Below are 22,971 nucleotides of genomic sequence, written 5' to 3'. Positions count from 1 at the left end.
AATTTATAATTTCATCATATGCAGGAAGCTCGTAGGAGGGACTTAGTGAACACTTATATAATTAAATGGCATTCATTTTTCACTTGAAAGCAATGCTAAGATGAGCAGCCCCCACTTTTTAAGCATTCATTGTTAATGCCTTGCTCTGTGGGGTCATCATTGCTCTGGAAGTACCTAGTGAGGACTGGGCAACATGCATATCAGCAGGACTTCCTTGGGAACCATGGTTGAACTAAGCAGACTCTGCACGCCAGTCTCTGACCTGACCCTGCCTGCACCTGGGTAAGATGGAAAACTCCATCAGTTCTGGAATCCTGCTCTCTCCCCGTGCCGCTTCCTTCTGCACCTGCCTTTGCACCTGTCAGCCTCCATGGGGTCCTCGCCTGCATGATCAGCATTTACTTCTGCTGGTTTCTTCTGTAAAGGTGGCTTTGCAGAGGGTGAAGGTCCCCTTCCAAGAAAGTCAGCACATTCAGATTTTTTTTTTTTTTTAAAAAAGGTCCTCTTTTGACAACCTGGCAAAGTTGAAGGACTTGTGGTGGTGAACTATCTTTGGCCAGCAAGAAAGGTGTGTGTGTGTGTGTGTGTGTGTGTGTGTGTGTGTGTTGATGGCTTCTCTTGATGTCTCTCTCCTTTCCTTTGCTCTCCTCTTCCCTCCTCTGGCATACCTTTTCTTTCTTTCCTTTCCCTTCCCCTTCTTCCTCTCTTTTATTCAAGTTTTGCCACAAATTAAAACAGTGCTCAACCAGGCAGTGAACCGATGTAAAGGAATAGCAATATCTGCATTCCTAGCATGGTTCTTCCTGCCCACAGTCCCCAGACTATCTGTCCCCACCTCCCAGTGCCTATACTTTCCAGCCCACCGGGAGCCCCTGCCACCACTCTCAGACCTCTTCCATCCACGAATGGGCATTCAGGCCAGGGCTCTGTTGCTCCTACATAAAAGCTGACCTTTTGGTTGGTGCCTCGGGCACCACTACTCACTTGCTTAGCTCCCTGGACTTTCCTTCAGGCCAACAGACACAGGGCTAACCCATTTCTTGTAAGAGCTGCATGGTATAGATAGTCCATGAATTACGCAGTTGCATACCTTTTCGTTTGGGTCTCATAACTGGAGCATTTTGGACATTTGGAGACATTTTATCTGCTCAGATTCTCTTTATTATAGCATGGGAATATTTAGACTATCGTGTCCACGGGCTCATTCCTCCACTCTTGTTCCCCAGATATCGTTGGGTCCATTTTGTACATGTGCCATCGCCTCATATTTAAATAATTCAGAAGTCTGCTGCAAGATGTCTGAATCAGGCAGAAGAGAGAGGTGTTCATGGTTACATCATTGAACTTGAAGACAAACTGTGTTACTCAATGTGCAGTTGAGGAGTAGAAGAAAATGAGGACTAACATTTCATTGTCATGTTCTCTTACTTGAGTTGTCCTTTGCTGCTTTCTGGACACAGAAAACAGGGCTTTCCTGAGATCCTCTTCCCTCCTCCTCAGAAATGGTGAATTTAAGGTGATTTTAACTTAATTGCATTCTTTGCTTGCTTTATATAATTTTTTAAGTTTTACAAAAAAAAATCTTGCATGCATTTCTTATCTATTACATCAGTACGGCCACCCTTCAACTATGAGGCAGACATCTCAGAATATTAACATCATGGATTACATTTATAGTAGCATGAATGATTCTTCTGAAATTGACATATCAAGGAGCTTCTCATCTATTATTAAATTACCTTCCCTCAAACAAAATATTTATCAGATTTAACTTGATACCCCAAAATCCTTTTCATGCTAAACTAAAACTATGACATGCACACCCCTTTATTCTTGGTTTCCTACTATATTTTATCATGTTAAGCATCCACAGAAAAGTAATATGATGAGTGATTGAAAATTGCCAGAATTGAAATTATTTTGAGCTATGTTTAAATATGAATGTCTTGTTCAACTCTGAGCATATGTATTTATGGCTGTGTGATATCATTATGGCATCGTAATGAATGTCTGCTGAATTATGTGGGATTCAACGGGGGATACAAATGGGTTTGAATTCTGTAACTGTCATGCTGTGGTCCAGAGAGAGCGGAAGCTGAGCTATCCTGCATTAACACATCTGTCAGATGCCCTCCCCTCCACCTGCTGTCCTTGTCTGCTGGCACGTGAGATGGTGAGGACGGAGGAGCTATGGATGGCGCCCCTGTCGGGACAGGTGCTTAAAGGGGACACAAATCACGTTGTAGATCTGCTTAACTTGGCTTTTGGGTTTGCTTTCACCTGGTTTAAGAACAAGGTTACACATTTTTTAAAGACTTCTGAATGCCCAACTTTAAATCGAGTGACAGAGGTACTGTCTCATTTAGCCCTTTCTTTATCAGTGAGTGAGTGTACATGGGTGGCTCACCCAGATGGAGTGCAGAGAGAAGGGCTGGCCCCGCCGCTGTGTCCCAGCAGCTTCCTTCCAGCTGGCTGCCCTCCAGCTCCGTAATGAGATACCTTGAGCCTCAGTTTCCTCAACTACTGCGTGGGAACATTAGCATGCATTTTCCGTTATTCTGTTCTATCTCTATTATAGTAAGATTCACGTGAAATGTGTACTTAAGGTGCTGGGGCAGCGCCTTTTAATTGGGGCCTAATATGTGGCAGTTGTTGCTACTCTTGTTGTTCTCACTAATGTTATCTTTATATAAAACACAGATCCCTTAAGAATAGTTACTTTTTTTTTGGTTTTCATTTTTATTCAAGCAAAACCTTGCAGTTTGAGTATCAGCAACACACAGTTTGCTAGGCATTTTGATTTCATTTAAGAAATACTTAATGAATGTCAGCTATTTACCAGACAGTGTTCTGGGTCCTAGGGAATCTGGCCAGCAGCAGATAGCAAGTGCATGTCCTCACAGAGAGACAAAGGTGTCCCTCCCTCAGAGCCCCTCCGTGCTTCCAGAACAGTGCCCGCTCCCTACCACAGGCTTGATTTCAGGGCAGGAGTTCTCTAGCTGTGGTGGAGCAAATTGTAACCTGTGGCTTCCCTGAGCGTGGCATGGTGTGGCATTCCACGCCTGGACCAGGGTCCCCTGTCCTCCAGTGCTGTTGGATCCTCACTCCTCAGCGAGATGGGTCCCAGCGGCAGAGTTGGAAAAGGTGCCTGTGCAGGTGGGGGTTCTGACAAAAACTCCTGGATCCCTGTTTCCTGAGCTGGATTTCTCAGCATTTATCAGTAGGTAAGTTGATAAATCGAATTTTTGTTTAGCTGTTTTTCTAGTTTTACCTTATAAATTTGACAGCTGCAGATATGGAAATAATCCTTGAAGCAGGGCTGATTGGCTCTGCCTTTTAGCTCTGTACTCCTAGTGCCATGACATATACTCACTCTCTGTCCTCAGTTATCTCTTCTGTGAAATGACAGTCACCATAGTGCCTGCCTTCCCCAGCCGTGAGGATTAATGACCTAGTGAAGGAATACCTAGGGCCTAATGAGGGCTGCCCAGAGCTGTGAGTTTTCTATATTGTTATTAAAAATCATGTATTGTTTTGATGACCCTCTTCAGGGTAATCATTTTGATCACATTTTGGCTTAGTTCTACCCTCAACCCCTCTACTGACCCACTGCATACTCTTCTGTGAGATGTTTCTGTGTTCATAGTGTATTACAGTCTACCTATTATGTGCGGATATAGACTTAGACACATTCCCACATCCACTCCCATGTATATATTTAGGATTTGCTATGATCTGAATGTTTGTATCCTCCCAAAGTTGTTAGATTGAAATCCTAACCATTGTGTGATTAGGTCATGGCGGCAGAGCCTTTTTGAATGGGATCCATACCCTTATAGAAAAGCTCCCAAGAGAACCTGACTGTTGCTTCCATGTGAGGACACAGAGGGAAAGTGCCATCTGCACCCGGGAAGTGCCCTCTCCCCACCACATGAGCGTGCAGGCACCTCTAACTTGGACAGCCCAACTCCCGGAACTAGGTTGAGAAACCACTTGTTTACGGTATAGTGGCCAAAATGAACTAAGATAGGGGTTTTGAGGTGTTTTTTTTTCATTGCTAGTCATTTTTGCTTGATAAAACATGGACTCATTCTATGCATATCATTTTGTATCTTGCTTTATTTAACAAACAGTAGCATGACAGTCCATGCTTTGGACTTTTATGTAGTCATTCCCCATATCAAACTAAACCCAAACTAAGTGATGAGCATTTGTTTAGTTTCTAAAGATTTCTTCCTCCACTCCCAAACTGGCCTCAGATAGTGATGTAATAAGCATCCTGTTCACATGTCTAGACTAGTGCCTTTATTCCTATGGGATGGGTTCCCAAGTGTGAGATGCATAGGCCAGACTTTAAATTGTTAAAATGGATTTTTATCATTCTAATGGATTGTGGTGAAGAGAGCCAAAATCTTGATAGAAACACTCAACCTAGAGTGAATTTTTTAGATGTAAAAGTGGATGGTAATTAAAAGGACGCACATTAAAAGGGGTAATTTGACCAGTATCTCACAGTATTAATTGATAATAATGTCTCCAAAATTTTTGATACTATTTTTGAGGATGAAAAAAGCAGGTGGAAATTCTACTTGCAATGCACACATAGCTTGTGCTCAAGTACTGGAGAGGACCTAACTTATTTTAGCCAGCAGTTTGGTAGAGCAAAAACAGCTGAAAAGAGTCATCGTGAATCCCAAAGCCAAATGAGAGGTGGCTGGCAGGACTGTGTGGTGGGAGGGACCTAGAGGCTCGCTCTGAACTGGGGTTGGGGTGGAAGGAGGGCTGCAGTTGGTAGTAGCGTTGAAAGATGGGGTACAGGGAAAGCATCATGAGCCTGTGCATTTGCTAACGCTGTGTCAGAGAGAACTGTTCCCCATGGCCCTGTGAGGTAGGCCACCTTTGCACTCCAGGTATCTGGATGTCCAGCTTTTTTTGAGAGAAGGAGGTTTCTGATCTGTGAGATGAGATTCTGCTTGGCAACGATTTTAAGAAGCAGAAGGAACCAAAACAGCTCAAAAATAAGCAGTGATGTAGGAATAGTCCTCAGGGCAAGCAGAACTGGATGAAGGGCCAGGGAGGTTGTTTGCAGTCCCCTTCGGGGTACAACTTCCTTTGCCTTGGAAGAGAAAGGAATTGGTTCTGTTTACATAGTGATGAAGAACTTCCTTGCTTAAAAGTTTTGACAGCTTATATAATTTCATCCTTCATCCCCACTGGATGTTGGAGAAGCTTCAGTAGTCATATTGTTTATCTTTTCTGCCCTCAGTACTTCTGTGTTATTTTTTACTAGGGGTGACCCGGCAGTGATGGGGGTATTCCAGAAGTGGATCAGACAGGTGGGGTTTGAAAGAGACATAGAATTCCAAAGCACGGCCCAAGTTCCTATGCTGATGCTACCCTTCCACCTGACAGCCATGTTACACTGGGCGAAGCACACTTTCCTGCTTCCTCTTCTGTGAAATAAACAGAGCTCTGCTTATATCGCAGGGCTGCCAGGCCAGTTACTGAACCAAAGACACAAGTATCTGTAAGGTAAATTCTGTCTGGTAAGTGTTAACCAAAGAAGCAGGACGCAGCACACTGATTTCTAACTTTGTTGGTATTCTCAGGATGCCTTACAAGTGTCCTTTTAGTTCACTAGTGCAGGTTCAGTATCTTTTATTGAAAACACTTATGACCTGAAGTATATAAGTTTCAGAGTTTTTTAGGATTTGGGACTATTTTCATAGACTTTACCAGTTAAACATTCCTAATCTAGACATCTGAAAACTAGTGCTCTGAAATCCAAAACTTCTTGAATTCTGACATGACAAAAGAGTTTGGGACTTTGGAGGGAGTTCCAATTTCAGATTAGGGATACTCAACTTATATCCACAAGGGTGTTTCCTAAATTATTGGGTACTATTTAGTCAGTGCTTAAAAAATAAATTTTTAGTTTTTAAAACTAAAGCCATAACTAAAGCCACAGAAAATACAGTGGAGTGTAGACCTGTGAACACTGGTGATTTTCGGGGAGGAGAGATGGATTATAGAGTGTAGAAAATATGTGTGTGCATTTTTCTTTGTGTGTGCATATTTTGGGTTCTGGTAATGGGGGAAATGAGCACTTGAAGCTAGAACATTTTACAAATGATTAGGAAACTGAGGTTCAGAGAAGAGTAAATCATTTTCCTTGAATCACTTTGTGATGAGTGGTCGAGCTGGCTGCAAACCCCTATCTGTCTACACCCCAAACCGTGCTGTCTACACACACACAAGACCAGAGGAAAAGACTGGCAAGAGAAAACATTGTGTACTGCTTATTAAGGGAGGAAGAAGAGTCATGAAACCTAGGATGAAATATGAGGGTTGGAATTTTTAAACAAAACAAGAAGTAGTTAAACCAAGAAAGCACGCTGGATAATTGAGACTTGCTGTATGTTAAACAACAAAACCAAACTCTGTGTTTACCTCAGCCCCGTCCTTTTCCCCACAAGATGCCGATGTCCAGTTTCTGGAAGCTCTCTTCTGTGTCGGGCTGAGATCAGTCACCCACCTCCTGGGCTCTGCCTGCCATCTCTGCTCTGTCTCCGATGTCACTCTGCTTCCTCAGAAGCTATTATATGACCTCCAGATCTCTCTTTGACTCCCCGTATTACCATTAGAAGACATCTACACTGGGAAATCGCTCAGTTCCTGTTTTTGATTAATATTTTATCAGCCACAAGAGGAAATGGTATTCTGTAGCAACACTAATAACTAATTGAGCAGATGAGATGCTCTCGCTAGCTTTGGTACAAAGTATGGGCAAGGTTGCAACTGCAGAGCCCTGATGTGCCTCGAGACAATACAGTCCAGTGTCTGAATCGAGCATGGTAGAGTTAAAATCCGTCACTGGCCTGAGCAGACATTAAACTCTGAGTCTTTTCAGAGCAGTGCCTTAATGAGCTGTGTTTATGAATGGTAGTAGTGGTAATAATGATAATAATAAAAAGAAAGCCATATACCCAGGCCAAAGAACCTGAAGTATTAATTTTTCATGGTGTTTAATGTGGGCATTATGTGTAAATTTGAGAGTATTAAATGGACAGCTATGGAGAGGATCTCATGCAGTGCTCACAAATGCCCAGACCTCTGCTCACTCCACTGTATTCAAATGGTTCTGAAAGGGGGAAGGAGCAGAGCCATCAATGACAGTACCATCCGGTAATTACAGAACCATAAATGCTTGGAGGGCTGAAGGTCGCAGGCTTAGCAACCCTAGTCTGACCCCTTGTGAATTTTAAATGCTTTGTATCCTGTATCCGGGTGAGGGTATTTTAATTCCCTCTGGTCACTCTATTTGGAGGGGAATTCTTTTATATTTCTTTTTCTGGGGTGAAAAGATTGTTTTTTTGTAATGTGGATGGGACTGGGATTCAGTATGGAGATAGTCTCAGTGCATTGAAGCTTCGGGTTAGAGAGATGCTTCGTTTCCCCTCATGCATGGTGTCCAGTGAAGGCATCTGATTTATGACCCTGGGGCACAGGGGCCAGCTGCTCTCACTCCCTGAAGAAGGCCTGGTTCTCAGGGGAGCCCCCAAACCCAGCCCAGAGAAGGATTTGGGGAATTGCAGGGTCCTGTCTGGAGGAAACAATCAATGGTGGCTTTCCTTCTTCTCTCCCCGAGTGTTGTACTAACATGGCGGCCTTAGTCCTGCACAGTTTGCTGCGGTTTGTGTTTCTCAGGTGCCATACGGGAGATGTCACTAAATTGTGGCAGTTCCAGTTCGTGTGGTCATCGAGTCCACATCCCATACCGTGAAGCATATTTCAGCCTGCAAACATCCCTTTGTAATTCTCAATATGACTGGGCTGACTCCCTGCTTCCTGCTGCTTTCTCTTTATGTAGTTACCATTTTTACCAGTATAGTACCTGTATTGTTGGTTTTTGAGAGACATTGGATTGTATGATTGACACTGGAGCCATAATAGACAATTCTGTTTATTAAAATATTTTTTCCCCATAAGGCATTTCCTTCTCAGTCTCCTTCTGATGAAATCAAGCTTAATTACTAAAATTTAATTAAGTAGAGTTCATGTTTGTCTTTTAACTAATGAATTGTTAGCATTAGAATGAGTAATATTTAATATATAGTAATGGAGGTTAGAAAATACCAGTAGTTTCTTTCAACTGTGCATATATTTTCTCATAAAGACAAAATAAAAAATATCTTCCTGCAAGAAATAGTTCTTACTTTTTGGACAAGACTGAGTAGGGAAATGTCCTGCCCCACCCACAGCGGTTTGTAGGGGACAGTGGCAAAGGAGGTGCCAGCGGTGTCACCTGTTTTTCCAAGGAGATCTCTCAACTTCCGCTGCCCGTGGACAGGGCTGTGCTGGGTGTATTTACTACCCAGATCCTGTCACAGGTCACCAGTGCGGTGTCTTCTCGTGCCTCGTCCCCGACCCCCGTCTTGTTGCTGCTTGCGATGACTGACCCAGGGTGCCCAGGCTTGAGATTCCCCAAAAGTTTACAGAAGATGCACAGCACTTTAAGAACAGGTCTGAGGAAAAGATACGATTTTTTTCCCTTCTAAGTGGAGATATAAAAATCATATAAGCATAATTTATCATTTGATTGGAACATTATATTTTATGCTCATAAAGCACATGTATCATCCTATCTGCCTCTGACATCCACTAAGCGGCTCTGGATTCTGTGATCTTGAAGAATGCTTTCTAAAGAATGTATTTCGGCATGTGCACACTGCACAGCCCTAGTTTTTAAAGGGTCCTTCCAGGGCTACACTGGAGCAGAGGAAGGTGGGATGGAGGAGGGAGTAGGGGAGAGAGGTAGGAGCAGGAGATCAATAAGGGCTTATAGAGGCTGCTTCTCTTTGCTTCAGGCCCCCTTGTGGGGAGAAGGGTGTTGAAGGCTCTGGTGGTTCCAGGTCCTTGCAACCAATTTTTATATCTGTAAACACTGGTGTGGAGCAGTCCTGGCTGTCATGAACGAGAACACTGTAGGGGTCTAACATAAGTGAATATCCAAAGGTACACCTTGAAATAGGAATGTTCTCAGCATACCTGGCTATACACTGTGCCGGACTCATTGCAAACTGAAAATGTCGGGTTCCAGCCAGGGTATCCCCTTTCTCTGGGCCCACTACCGGAACCTAGTTTCAACAGGTTTCCCCAAACAATTGCATCTTCCACTCTGGGACTGTTGCCAGCATAGAATGTGACAAGGCCACCTCTATCCTGCTTCCCAGCTGTTCTCATGTCCAGGCCCACTGGGAGTAGAGGGCAGCTGAAGCATGTGGGTCTCCTCTGCAGAGGCAAACAGGATTGCAGGTGGCAGTGGTCTCAAAATGCACACTGCGGGGGAGGGCCCCAGAGTGCTGGTGGTCATAGAAACACGTGGCCAAGAACCTGGCTTGGGGGGTTTGAGGAGAATCAGACACACAGGTAAACCCGTGTTCCAGGCCCTAGTACCTGCCCTATTGTTCTTCCCAACTTCGCCAGCAAGCACCAATTCAGAGGTCAAAGTGTTCAGAATGGCAAGATCCAAGCTGCTGAGCATTAAACTCTGTGGCACACAGTTGCGTTGGTTGCATACCCATGAAGCCAGCCCTAGCTCCCAGGAAAGCTCAGCCCATGAGAAGACCACTGGGAACATTTCCAGCTGATGGCTTCCCAGAGTCCAGATCATAAGATTGTCCTGGTAATGAAAAGCTTGTGCATACAACACATGGCCTATTTTTATTTCAGAGTGAGTTTACAGCAAATCCACATGTGACCCCATCTTGGTCATGGGGTGCTTGATGTGTGTGACAATGTGTAAACTTGCACCAGAATGCACAGAGAGGGCACACTGTCAACAGGTGTGCAGTGGAAGTAAATTACACTTCAGCAGAATTGATTTTAAAAAACAGCATGCAGGAACAAGAGCCTCCAAACAGTCTGAGGGCAACTTCAAATCTACTCAGTCTTCAAACTTGATAGCAGAACCATCTTTCCCATTTGATTTGTATCCCTTAATCTGTTTTAAGTACACCTCATTACGTATGTTTCAGCCTCACACTCGTCCTAGAGCACACTAACCCCTTTTTAAGAATACCTATATGTTATTACATTTAATCTTTATAATAGTTGCTGTCATTTCGTGGTTCCTAGCTGGGCAGTTTTGCCTGCCAGGGAACACTTGGCAGCATCTGACATGCGCGGCCAGGGAATTGGGAAGAGAAGGCGGAACTGGCACCTAGGCCAACGAGACCATGAATGGCCTACGGTGGACCATGCACAGGCAGCCTCCACCACAAAATGCCAGGGGTGCCAAGGTTGGGAAGCCCCACCCTCCTGTGCAAAGATTCAGGCCCCAAGTTTTATCTTGGGACTGGTATGCAAGGCAGGGAGCTTCTAAGCCTAGCTGTTTTCAGTCCTTGTTGAAGATGGATAATTAGGGAAGAATTAACGGAAGATTGTGCTTGCCAGTGCCCATCTCCACCACTGTTGTTCAAGGTGCTAATTAGAGTGTTTTGTTTCCAGTAAAAGCAAGAGTCAGATTTCATGATTGATTCATGATCATTTTAAAATTAATGCTGCTATTATCATACAAAGTAGTGGTAAGTGGAGGTAAGAGAATTTTTGCTGTGGGATACTAAGTCAACATTATAGTAAACACACAGTAAACCCATTTATCTCAGGCTTAATGCTTTGTTGTTTCTTCTAAGCACTTCTTAGGTGCCTCTGGGCTTTTTAACATTCTTTGGCAGTTGTAATTTATTAATTGATTTTCAAATATGGCTTGTGAAAATGAACTTTAGTTATGGCTTTGTGGAGAACAAAAAGTCCTGTTCATTTTTCATTGGCTGGGTCTTCCAATTCCATGTCAGGGAGTGAATGGGGAGGAGTCAGGGAAGGTGGGACCTCAGAGATCCTAGACTCTCCACTTCCTCACACCAAAGGACAAAGAATTTTAATTAAAAATGTCATGGTGAATGATTTCCTTATAAACTGCATCCTGACATAACCTCATAGAAGTGAACTCTCTTATCCAATTACACGCTTAGGATTCGTAGGCATATTTTGTTTTGTTTTCTGTTTTGTTGGCTTGTGTATTATTTCCATCACTCTGACCATGTACTTCACATACACAAATGAAGGAAGAAAGAGTTTATTATGGTTTCAGAGGTTTCAGTCCATAGTCATCTTCTGCAAAGCAGAAACATTATGGTGGAAGGGCATGTCAGAACAAAGCTGCCCACCTTATGGCAGCCAAGAAGCAGAGTGTAGAGGAAAATTCCAGACAGGAAGGGGCCAGGGACCCGATGTATTCCTCAGGGTCAGGTTCTCATGACCCACCTCGTCCAAGTAGTTCCCATTACTTAATAGCTCATTCAGCTATAAACTCATCAATGGCCTAATCCATTGGCTCCATTAGTGCCCTCACAATCACATCACCTCTTCAGCAGTATATTAATGCAATCAGATTGACAATCAAGATTAATCAAAACAACTTGCTTTATTTTTTGTTCGTGGACCTATCTTGACATTCTAGTGAAGTCCTTTAGGGCCTTCTCAGGATGTTCCTAAAGGTATACCATAAAATACACAGGACCAGGTATACTTAAGACTAGTTCTACCTATGACCTTAAGGTATGCACTGAAGCAAAATAACAGGTGATGCTATTCAGACCAGTTTACAGTTCTCAATTTCTTAAGAGTTTTCTTGATGTTTCTCTGTTGGAATCTGAAACTCATCACAATTTATTCAGCTGCTAGTAGAGTGAATACTATTAATTCTTTTTAAATTTATTGTGTGCTTATAGTATTCCAGTCGCTGTGTAAAACCTTTTTCGAAGACATTGCCCCATTTAATCTTTACAACACCATAAGCTAGTGTGTTCCCTTTGTCAGGTAAGAAGATCTGGCTCAGAGAAATGATGTGCAAGTTCGGAACTGAGATTTCAAACCAGTCCGCAGTCTCAAATCATTTCCATATTAATTGGCTTTATCTTATTAATGCTGTTGACATTTCAATTTGCCTTGCTTCTTTGGAAGTATTTGTGTCTGGTCCGTTTTCCTTAGGTTCTCATTCAAAAACTAGGAAAACTAAAGCAAAGTTCTCAGTTTGGTTTTATGCAGCCTCTTATGTTCTTCAGTATGAGTTTTCTTTCAGTGGCAGAGAAAGCAAGGAAAATATTTTCATTCTCCAAGTGGATAATTCCATTAATATTTCCTTTTTATTTTTTCTTAGGATGAGACAAAGGAGTGGAGTCCTTTCCCTTGGGCTTGGATAGTCCCAATGATAAATTATACACCAGTTTCTTTAAACAATTGTGCAATGCACCTTTGATTATTAGCACTGTTATCTAATCTAATACATTATTAACTCACACCAAAAATTGTTTTCTCTATTTTGCTACCAATTCTTTTAATATTTCCCCAAAGTATAAAATTAGATAATTAGAAACAAATTAGAGCAAATTGCTTAAATCTGACAAATACAGTAACATTTAGAGTCTCTTTCACCCTTACCTGCCTCTCCAAATGGTGGGAAATTGCTCAAGTTAGTAAAAGATAAGTTTTTGCTTTGGAAGGAGGTCAGTTAGGGAGAGTATTTGTAAATGCAAGATGGTGTTTGGGGTGTGGGGAATTATTTTTCTTCTTTATGTTTGGGAATGGGAAAGCTGTCAACTCTGAATGTAGTTAGATTTATAATGCTAGAGACTCTCACCAGTCCATCTTTCTGCTTTGTTATGAAATCATGTTTTTATTGAATCACATTTTAATACTTGCATCATTTAAAAATGGAGACATTGTCTTGGACAATGTGGTTTTAAGGAACAGGGGAAATCTCAATTTGGCAGCAGATGACTTGCATTCAGGGCTCCTCTCTCACTTGCTTGCTTTGTAAGTAGCCACCTGCTGAAAGCCTTGATGCTCTCATCTCTGGAGTGACAATAGTAAGCCCTGTGTGTGCTGTCTATCCAGTATTAGTCAGGGGAGAAGGGCAGCTGAAGCTCACAGACTGATGGGAGCCGTGTCCTTCAGTAGAAGTCCTGGTGGGCTGGGATGAAGGAAGCAAAGGGATGAAGGTATCCTGGCCCCTCTCCTTCCACCCTCAGAGCTCCTTTCAGGGGTGTTGGGGGTGGGAGAATGGCCAAACCAAGGCACAGTGTAGGCACAAGGAAGCCCCTGGTGCTTGCTGGGGACAGAACTGGACCTAGAGAGAGGAAGAAAGGTGACCAGATTGGGAAAGAATACTAGAAAACATTTAAAAGTGCTATTTGCATGCAATATAAAGTTGTCATTGATGAGAACAAATGAAAATATATGGTATTTTGCTTTCCAATTTGTAATTCAAAGAAGATAGTCATGTCCCTCACTTCTGCCCCCCACCCCTCCCAAGCTTCTGTGTTGACATTTACACATAGGAAGAGATTCTACAGCAGGTCTGGGCTTCTCCCCTCTGCCAAACAGGTAAGGGTTCCTTTCCGGTAAGGAGAATTGAGCTAAGAAAGTTGGAGGCCTTTAAGCTTCTGGCCGTAGCCAGCCACCCTTGTCAATCCTCTTAGATTTCATTTTAAGTTTCTGCTTGTAGATACAGGAAATTTTCAGGCCAATACGTTTGAATATTGAGTATCCAATTTCAAAAGGTTGTCATCTGTGTCTTCAGGCTCCAGATTTTCCCGTTATGTATTTGTATGTTTTCTAGGCACAGTTTTTCTCAACTGATAAAGCAGAACCAAAGTAATATAGTGATCTAACAGCCAGTGAGTGCCAGCGTTAGCAATGGAAAGGACTTTTTTTCAGATGTCAGCACAGATACAGCCACAGCCTGTGGCCGTGATCAGTCATAGAATGCTGGGGGACTTTTGTTGTGCATGCAAATTATGTAGCAGGAAAGCAACATGCTTAAGGTAATTTTTAAAGAGGATATTGCACATGAAGTGCACAGTACAGTACTGTAAATTATGCACACGCTAATATTTAAACATGTATGCTGGCCAGTGTAATCAAGTTAGCACATGGAAATCAAAAGAATACATAAAGTAGAAAAAAAAATACTTAAAGCAGAAAAGTCTAAATGCTCCTTAGCCCACACATCCAGAAAAATAACCTTGATCTCTGGCTGTGTCTCTGAAACTTGAATTCCAGTCCGAGCTAGGTGGAGGTGCATATTAGAAATGCAGGTTTCTCCTCCCTCCCTGGAACTCTTGACTCTGAGTCTCCAGATCTGAATCCTTTTCAAACCTCACTAAAATGATTCTATGGCCATACTGAGTTTAGCCATTACTGCTCTCTGGGAATTCTTTGTCCCATCCTGCACCATTCCATGTGGAAGCTCTGTGAAAAAAATGGAGAGGGGACATTATGCAAACACATATCCTGGTTTAGCCTCTTTCATCTTCTTAGGAGGATATTAATTGTCCCTTTGCTCATCTGGTTGTCAAATGCCTGTGGGCTTGGTCTGTATTTGGCAACAGAAATGTCTAGTATTCTAGTTCTTGCCTAGGCTAGAGCTTCAGGTCTCTGCTGTCCAGCGCGGACCACAGTATTTGCCTTAGTTGTGGATAATCCATCCTTCCCTTTTTCTATTCTAAAAATGTACCTTCAGAGCAAACAAGACCACCAGGAGACAGAATATTTCAACCACATGGTTTAGACGCTCTTAGAATTTAAATTTAATGGATTGTGCAGTCATTCTGGAGGATGGAAGGAGAAATAGTAATAAAAAGACTATTTTACATGTTACAATATACCAGTGCTGTTAAATACTGAAGACATCTGATGTTTTCATGCATTCAAATGTTTATTGGGAACTCCAAGCAAGTACTGGGTCCTTGAAGTCCCGAGCTGAGTGACACAGTACAGACCCTCACTCCCATGAGGTTTCAGTCTGCCGAGAGAAGCAGATGTTAATGAAATGACCTCCTATGAAGAGTGGAGATCTTAACTGTGAGAAGTGGCCTTTCAAAGGTTGAAAAGGTTCCCTGATAACACAGAGCAATAAAGCTAACCTGAACTCCGGCCAAAAGGGAGAATTCATACTTAGGTCTCTGAATGAAGAATTTCTGCTCTAAAGGAAATAGTTTTTAATTGATAGAGATGAATCTTAAATTTTTTTTGCCACTGTTTATATTTTGGTATATTTCCCATTTTCCCCATATGATTCTTAACATGCTTTTGCATTTGAAACTTAGATTTAGGCATCCAATTTTTTATTTTATTTTCACAGTGTGTTTTAAATATTTTCTATGTTGTTTAGGGATGCCTGTCATTCTACTCATGGCATGAATAATCAACGATGCCATCGTTGCCAGATTGTAGGTTTTTACTGAGGTGTGCTATTTCTAATACTATTGTAATGAACACTGGATTCAGAAGCAGTCAGTAATAGTCAAGCCCTAGAACACAGAGCTCCCAGTGATGATTCTGAACCACTGTAGTCAAGGTGCTTTTTGAGATACTGTCCCCCACTTTCCCCCATTAGTACCCTGTCAGGGTTGGGTAGTAGGGCTCCCCTGACAGCGCTGTGCCAGAGTCAGATCACAATGAAAACAAAACCACGTGTCTGTCTTAGTATCTTGTTGCTGGGACAAAATACCCGATACCCACCCTTTAAAGGAGGAAAGGTTTAGTTCAGCTCAGTTTGCAGAGGTTTCAGTCCATAGTTGGCTTGCTCCAAGGCAGTAAGCCATGGTAGAGGGGTGTCTCAGAGGAGAAACAGACCACTGCAGGGTCAGCAGGAAGCAGGGAAGCAGCAAGCAGCAGCTGAAAGCTTGCCTTCCCTCTCTCCCTTTATATTCTGTCCAGGCTCTCACTCTGCTGATTGGCTGATAGTCCACACCCAGGGTGGGGCTTCCATTATCCAGAACCAGAACTATGCTAAGTCCACTTAGTTATCACATACTCTTAATCCCAGTATCACACACCCTAAATCCAGCCATCCCAGAAAAGTCCCACCTGTGAGCACATGAAGCTTTGAGGGACATCTAGATACAAGCCATAGCAATGTCCTTTAGTATTTTTTGCTGGGAGGTGGGAGAAATGTGCAGCTTAAACCACTCCCTGTTGGCTCATCACATTGCTCTCTCTGATGAAGTCTTAGAAGATGGCTCTGAGAAACACATTAAAGGTATCTTCAAAACCAGGTTTGTTTGTTTTCTTCCTGCATGTGGTGGTGCACTCCTGTAATCTCAGCATTTGAGAGATTTAAGCATAAGGATCACCATGAGTTGTAGGCCAACCTGGGCTACATAGTGAGTTCAAGACCAGCCTGAACTACATAGCAAAAAACAAACACCCCCCCAAACCAGGGGTTTTTATTATAGGAACTATACATGGAAAAGAAGCAAGATGAGGTTTGAAGTAAAGAGCTCATGTATCCTGCAGCCCTTTGGTGTCTTAGAGTTGATGCTCAGGAATTACTGTGCTGTAGGTGGGGCATTTGTGCACTGGGTACCCCAGTGTCAGTGAGCCAGCTGGCCATGGGCACAGAGCAGGCAACAGACTCACCCTTGCGCCTCCTTTGAGCAAGCAGAGGATGTCTCCTCATCATGCACTTCAGATATCTGGGATTCCAGATGATTTAGAGGCACTGCTGACTTACTAACAGTCTCCAAGATGGGCCTGCACATTTGAAAGACTTCTGGTGTAAGAGGTATCCAGGTATAAATGGGAGAATCCTAGGCAGGCCCAAGGCAAACTTTGATCTTTCTACCCTTTGAAAATTATCTCTCTCTACCTCCTTCTCCCACACCCAGCTTCAATTCCATCCATCAGGTTTCAGTATGAATGTTGTTCCTTCCTGAAAGCCTTTCCTGGTATTGGGAGACAAAGATGGGAGTCACTACTGAGTGTTTCCTCAGGGTTTTCTAGATCTCCATGACTGCTTTGAGCACAAATAGCATGCATTGCTTATCTGCATTTCTGTCTCCTTGATGAGCTCTAGGAGGACAGACAGATATCCCACCTTTTTAACAAGTAGAACCTAATAACTAGTATGATGACAGAGAAAGAGTAGTTGCCCTATAAATTCATCCTAAAATTAAAAGACAAATTGTTAGAAAGAAACATATGTTAGTACTATAGATCAAGTCACATTGGGAAAGTGAATATTAGGATCATTGAATCCCTGAGTTAAGAGGGAATTTTAGGCTAAGGATGTAGCTCAATGGTAGAGAGCTTGATATGTGTGCACTAGGACCTTGGGTCAGTCCTCAGCACTGAAAAAAAAAGGAAAGAAACTGAATTTAGAACTATCTGACTACTCAATCTCAAGCATGGACATTCTCGATGTATTGGCTGTGCAGCCTCTGAAAGTAGAGTTAACCTCCCTAGGTGGCCTCATATATCAGAACTAAGAACATCATATCATCCTCAGAATATTGTGAAGGTGCAGTCAACAAATCAGTGCCTTGCACAGTATAGATGCTCAACAGTCACTAGCTCTTCTTTGTTATAAATCCTACTTGCATTTTAAAAACCTGATGGTTCATTGTAACAACTAACTGGAAACCATCAAGAGACTGATGGTGAAATATGACCATTTCAATTTACCTGGAAAACTCGATTTTGATTTAAATGTCCACAGCATCTCATTTCCACTTACAAAAAAAAAAATTGGAAGTGACATTTGGCATGATTAGACCCACGAAGAACGGAGGTCTGAGAGTCCTAGAAGACAACCAGAAGAAATAGGGTAATAATGGCCTTACTTGGAGGGCAGTTGTCCTGCTTAGCTTAAATATTGACTCTCAAAACCACATGTTTTGGGACACTGGTCTGCAATATTGCTTTATTTCTTAAGACTATAGACTAATTTCCCCCGACTCACAAGTTGACGTCAGCTGGTAGAATTTACAAAGCACACTTACATTTTCTCTCTGTCTCTGAGAGTTGTTTCTTCCGGGCAGGTAGACCGTGCAGGAACTCCTGGCACCACCATGAGCAGAGGGTGCAGATGGACCCCGGATCTGCTTAGGGAGGTAAATCACCTGCTAATTCTGCCTCCACCATCAATATTTGAGTGATCCGTGATGGGGACCTAGGCTGGAAGAGGTCTCCCTGCCTGCATCTCTGACATGGGTGATATGGGCAATCACTCACAGTGTTATCTTCTCTCCAGCTCAGTATTGCAGCTCTGACTATCCACTGTCATTGTGCTGGAGCTAAGTGTAGGACTCTCTTTCTCTAAAAAGGCATCAGATGGATGCCATGTGCACCACCACTGCTGCCCCTTGACATGCCCACCTCCTGCCCCACCGCTGTGTGGAAGCAGTGAAAGGGGATTGAAAGACCCCTCAGAAGGAAGATTGTGTTTGTGTCTGATGTCGTGGACTTTTGAAACATGTTTTAAATGGAGCTCTACTTTGGCCGATACTGAAATGGTCCCTCGTCCCTTGCAATCAATAAGCACGTGGTCTTTGTCACAGTGTGCATTCAGTAATTCCAAGAGCTCTGTCTTCATTGGGGCAGAGTTGGGGAAAGAACAGGAACAAATATGTTTTGAAGGTGATTCATCCCTAGTGGTTCAGAGATGAAGAACAGATATCGGCTTCCTAGGCCTCATGTTCCAATGGTGACATGGGGTTGATCTCTTCACAGGGGTCAGGAAGTCTCACATGCACACCACCTCATACAGCATCTGGCACATACAAAGCCCTCTCCCGGGTTAGCATTCATTGTCCTCGGTGTTGGTTATGACAATGGAGCCTTGATGAAGCTGCCTGGGAGTTTGGAGCTAACATTTGTGAAGCGCCTGTCTGGGGCATTGAACGTACCAGGCACTCGTTCAGTCCTGGCTGTCATTATTATCCTTAGGTTTAAGACACAGGACATAAACCCCCTCCAGGACACCTGCATTTGAGAACATCACAGGACATAATTTGGTGCCAATCTCTCTCTGGTGCCCAGATCTTTGTGAGCTTCTTCATAAGTGCCATGCCCTCCTGGGACTGTGTGTTTTAAAGGATAGTGATTTCAGGGCATGAGGCTTCCTGCTAAATGAATTTGTGGTGACTGAATCGCTCGTGAGTGGAGCGACAACTCCATAGGAGCTGCCCCTATGGGTGGGTATATAGGGCCAGCCTGAGAGGTCGCGGCCTTCTCAGAGGGCATTTGAGGAACCGGCTGTCCAGGCGACCCTAGAATGGGTCTCTACCCTAGCTGTGCGTGTCCGGCTTCAGTGCTGCATGATCTGCGGATGGGGGGCAGTGTCACCTGATACTTTCCTTCTTGCCACAGTTTCCCACTGCCCTGCTGTCTCCCGGCACAGACGGTAGCCAAAGCCAGCCCTATTCCAGTCCGGCGTGGAGCTGGTCCAGTCCCACATGAGCAGAGGGCCAGCAAAGGCTGCTCTCACTTGCTGATCATCATGACGCGCAGCGAGAGGAAAGGAGAATGAGAACAGCGGGTGAAGAAGAGAAGATGAATTGCCACCAGCTTATGAGATTTGCTCTTTTAATCTCCATGTCTGTGTAGCCTCATCACAGATGTCAGTGCAAAATAGCAGATGCCATTTATACATTGAGCACTTGGTATGTGATGGCTTCAGGGCCAATTCTTTGAAAAATCCCTGTCAGTTCCTTGCCTCCCTCTCTTCCGACTTCTTTTCCTCCTTCCACCACTCCTTCCTTCTTTTGTTCCTCCCATCTATTTCCTCTATTTTCTATTTATCTGTCATTTGATTTACTCCTTGAGACAAGCCAGTGATGAATGATGTCCATTTTCCAGGTGGGTAAGTGAAGGTTCAGCAGGATGTAACTTGTTTTAAGTTATACGTCCCCTAAGAGATGGAGCTGGTTTTCTTGCTGACTATAGATGCTGAGCTCCTAACTATGATGCTCACTGCCTTCCAGTTCCACAAAGATGTCGTTGATTTTATGCTACTCATCACCATCGTGTGATTGGCCTTTTCTCTTGCATCCCGCAATCCAGGTGGCCAGGCTGCCTTGCCAAACCTGTTACTTGCAGCTGGAATCCAGGCTACCTGTGAAAATTCACACCACAAGGAGTTGGGAACAGGGAGAGTAATGGTGCTGAAGTTGTTATGTTGTAATGACGCTGTTTCCAGCACAGGAGGTACAGTGGAGGACTCCATTGCCACAGTTGGTGGACGGATGGACCAACACTCCCCACTGGATGAGGAGGAGGCTGGATGAGGCAGCTGGTGTTGTCTGGTCAGGAATGTGCTGGGAGAGTGGAATCTCCCACCTCTGTGTTGGCGGCCCTTCAAAACAGAGTGACATTGGCCTTGGCCTTCTCAGGAAGGCCGTCTGAGGCTGGAGCTGGGCTGCTTTCCCATTACAGCTGCGCCAGCCTATCTCTCCGGAGGACCTCCTGATAATCAGTAAATGAAGTTCACCTTTCCCCCAATTCCTGAAAACTGAAAGGTGCGGGTTGAGTCACTGGGCAAACCACGAACAATGCTGTCTCATTTGAACATAGAATTCTGAGCTGTCCAGATAGAGGACATTATTTTATTTGGATGAACAAATTCAAGTTTGGCACTTACCTGAAAGAAAATGAAGTTGGTGATTGCAGGTCCATTCTCTGGCCTTCTGAAGAAGATAGATTGTAATCTTTAATTAATCTATAACTCACACCAAAAAAAAAGTTTAAGGCAGTGTGTGTGTGTGTGGGGGGGTGTGTGTGTTCATTTCAACTTATTTTGGGTGGCTGGGGTTGCATTTGGAGCCCCCCATATGGCAATATAGGTATTGGTGTTTGTTTAATGTTTCAATTTCCTCACGAGTCCCAATCCCCGGTGTGGCGTGCACATTGGTCCCGTTGTGTGCACTCTAGCCACAGGCTCTCCGTTGTAATGAAGATGGAATGACTATAAGGATGACCTTTCCATGCCTTTGTCTGTGGCTGCCTTCCTCTTTAACTGAACACCTTTCAGACGCACATGCTCTGAACTCTTGAACCACTCATTCTGTTCACTGCACTTATTGCTCAAGCTGCAGTTTATCATTACACGCCTCCAAAGAGTCTGTGTTTCCTACATGGGACATCGAGATAGAATTTTTCATAACCCGTTACTAGTCATAAATTTGATTGTTAAGGGACTGGGTTAATCTTATTTCTAATACCAACATCTGATTTTAAAACCCTGATTTAGGAGCATTTTCTTTCTGCTACCTTCTGAAAACACGTAGAGGGGAAACATATAAAATATGTCACCTGATATTGGAGGATTGTTTATTTCTGTTCATTTTGTCCTGAATAGTACCTATGAGATGCATTTGAAAACTTATCTCGTTTATATGTTTCTTCTATTGCAATTTCTTCCATTACCTGCACTCGTGGCTTTGGACAGCAGGCAGAGCTGTGCATGCCCTTTGTGGGCTGTGGGGTGAATGGTAAAAGAGCCCCAGGAAAGATGCAGTTTGAAGACCTTGGGAGCACCTCGTGGCAGGAGATACAATTTTGTGTTGCATAATATTTAAGGGACTTGCACCTGTGATATTTCATGTCTGTCTTTCTTGTACCTTTTATTGAAATCGTTTCACTTTTCCTCTAGACTTCTCAGCATATGCACGTAGGAGGTGATGAAAAAATATGTGCTGAATTGAAGTAGGACATTTAGGTTGGTAATTACATGCAAAAATCATAGTAGTCCCAGTGAAGCCTGTTCCACTTGAAAAGAATTTTTGTGAGGATTATGTGAAACAACTCACAAATACTCCCAACATTCTGCTTTTCTTCTGGGCACTCTTGTTACAAAAGCTGTTGCTGTGGTTCTAGGAAGAACACTTGAGCATTACTTATGGAGAGGGGTTGGAGTAGACATTTGGATTTCCTTTCTCTTCCAGTAAGAGATTCTACATGGACTTGAAGTAGACACAGCATGAGTGCAAACTGTTTAGTTAGCTGTTGTTGACAGAAGGAGGACTTCAGGTTCAGAGATGTTACATTTTATGGTGCACACAAATGCACTTTTAAAAATGTCTACACTCCCTTCTGTGTGTGGGCAAGTTTTCACAAGTGCACGAGCACAAATGGCACTTGCTGTGGCCGGTAAGGAAATGAGGTTTCTGCACCTTGCCAAAGCATGTTTCCCTAATGCTAACGTCAGGGTGAGGTGCAGCAGATAATCTAACACCAGCGATGACCCCCAGAGCATTTGTATTTGATGCCAGAATGTGATCCTTTTCTATATCTTGCTATTGTACTTCTACTGAGCAATGTATTTTCTCTTCATAGATACGATCAGATCCAATATAAATTTATAACACAACAATAACATTTAAATACAAGCATTTCCCATTTCCCTTTCCAGCTCCTCCTTCCTGCAGCACACACACACACACACTCACACAAGTGTGCACACACACTTGTCTACAAGTTGCAAACTAATCTAAAAACATCCCTTCTTTCTGTGCAGCTGACACTTTCTCTGGCCTCTGATCTACGTTTGCTGTCTGTCTGAGTGAGTGACACAGTCGTGGATTTAGACACAAGTTAGAAAAAGTGAAACATCAAACACAGAGCCTGCAGCAGGAGCCAGAATACAAATGGAATCAGGAACCCTGGTGCTCTTCCTACTGCAGCCGGGAAGAGAGGTGTCATTTATTCACTTAGGCGCAGTCTTGGTTCTGAGCTCTGAATCCAAACAATAATGTTGTCTAGGCCTTGGTTGTCCCCAATGAGTGTCACGTGTGATAATCAAACACATTTGTCAATTACACGTATACCTGTTCCTACTTATGGACATGATTAGTGTTCTTGACAACCACTGATTTGGGGTAAAAGGAGGAAAAGATTAGCTTTATTTTTGACATACAAACAAATGTAGTTTTGTCGGTGGTACATTAAAGCTGATGTTTGCTGTGAGTCTCTGGCCATGAAATGTCCCTGTGACCATGCTGGCCTGCAGTAGCTGCACTCGGCTTCTGATTATTTGTCCCTGCATGATCTGGAGATTCTGTGGGCTTCTATAAACTTATACTCATCTATCAAAAATTTTCTGAGAATTACGCCCTCTTCTATTGTTAT

The 22,971-nt window shown here is 43.3% G+C and overlaps 1 protein-coding gene across 4 annotated transcripts in view; it reads left to right on the top strand.

Annotated features, from left to right (window-relative positions):
* Positions 1-22,971, top strand: part of Wwox (WW domain containing oxidoreductase) — a 930,576-nt gene that overhangs the window by 359,046 nt on the left and 548,559 nt on the right. For 2 of the 4 annotated variants that reach the window (XR_015450909.1, XR_015450905.1), the window contains exon 8: positions 1-22,971. This exon is cut by the window's left edge and continues 67,430 nt beyond it; it is cut by the window's right edge and continues 312,543 nt beyond it. The exons of the other annotated variants lie outside the window; for them this stretch is intronic. The gene's annotated coding sequence lies outside the window, so the exon portion shown is untranslated. 4 annotated transcript variants of the gene reach the window in all.

Source organism: Heterocephalus glaber, unplaced genomic scaffold, assembly GCF_053883595.1.
Source record: "Heterocephalus glaber isolate CG9 unplaced genomic scaffold, H.glaber_assembly_v1.0 deba00000071, whole genome shotgun sequence".
NCBI classification, from domain to species: domain Eukaryota; kingdom Metazoa; phylum Chordata; class Mammalia; order Rodentia; family Bathyergidae; genus Heterocephalus; species Heterocephalus glaber.
The sequence above is the reverse complement of the archived record's forward strand: the minus strand, read 5'-3'. Positions and strand labels throughout refer to the sequence as shown.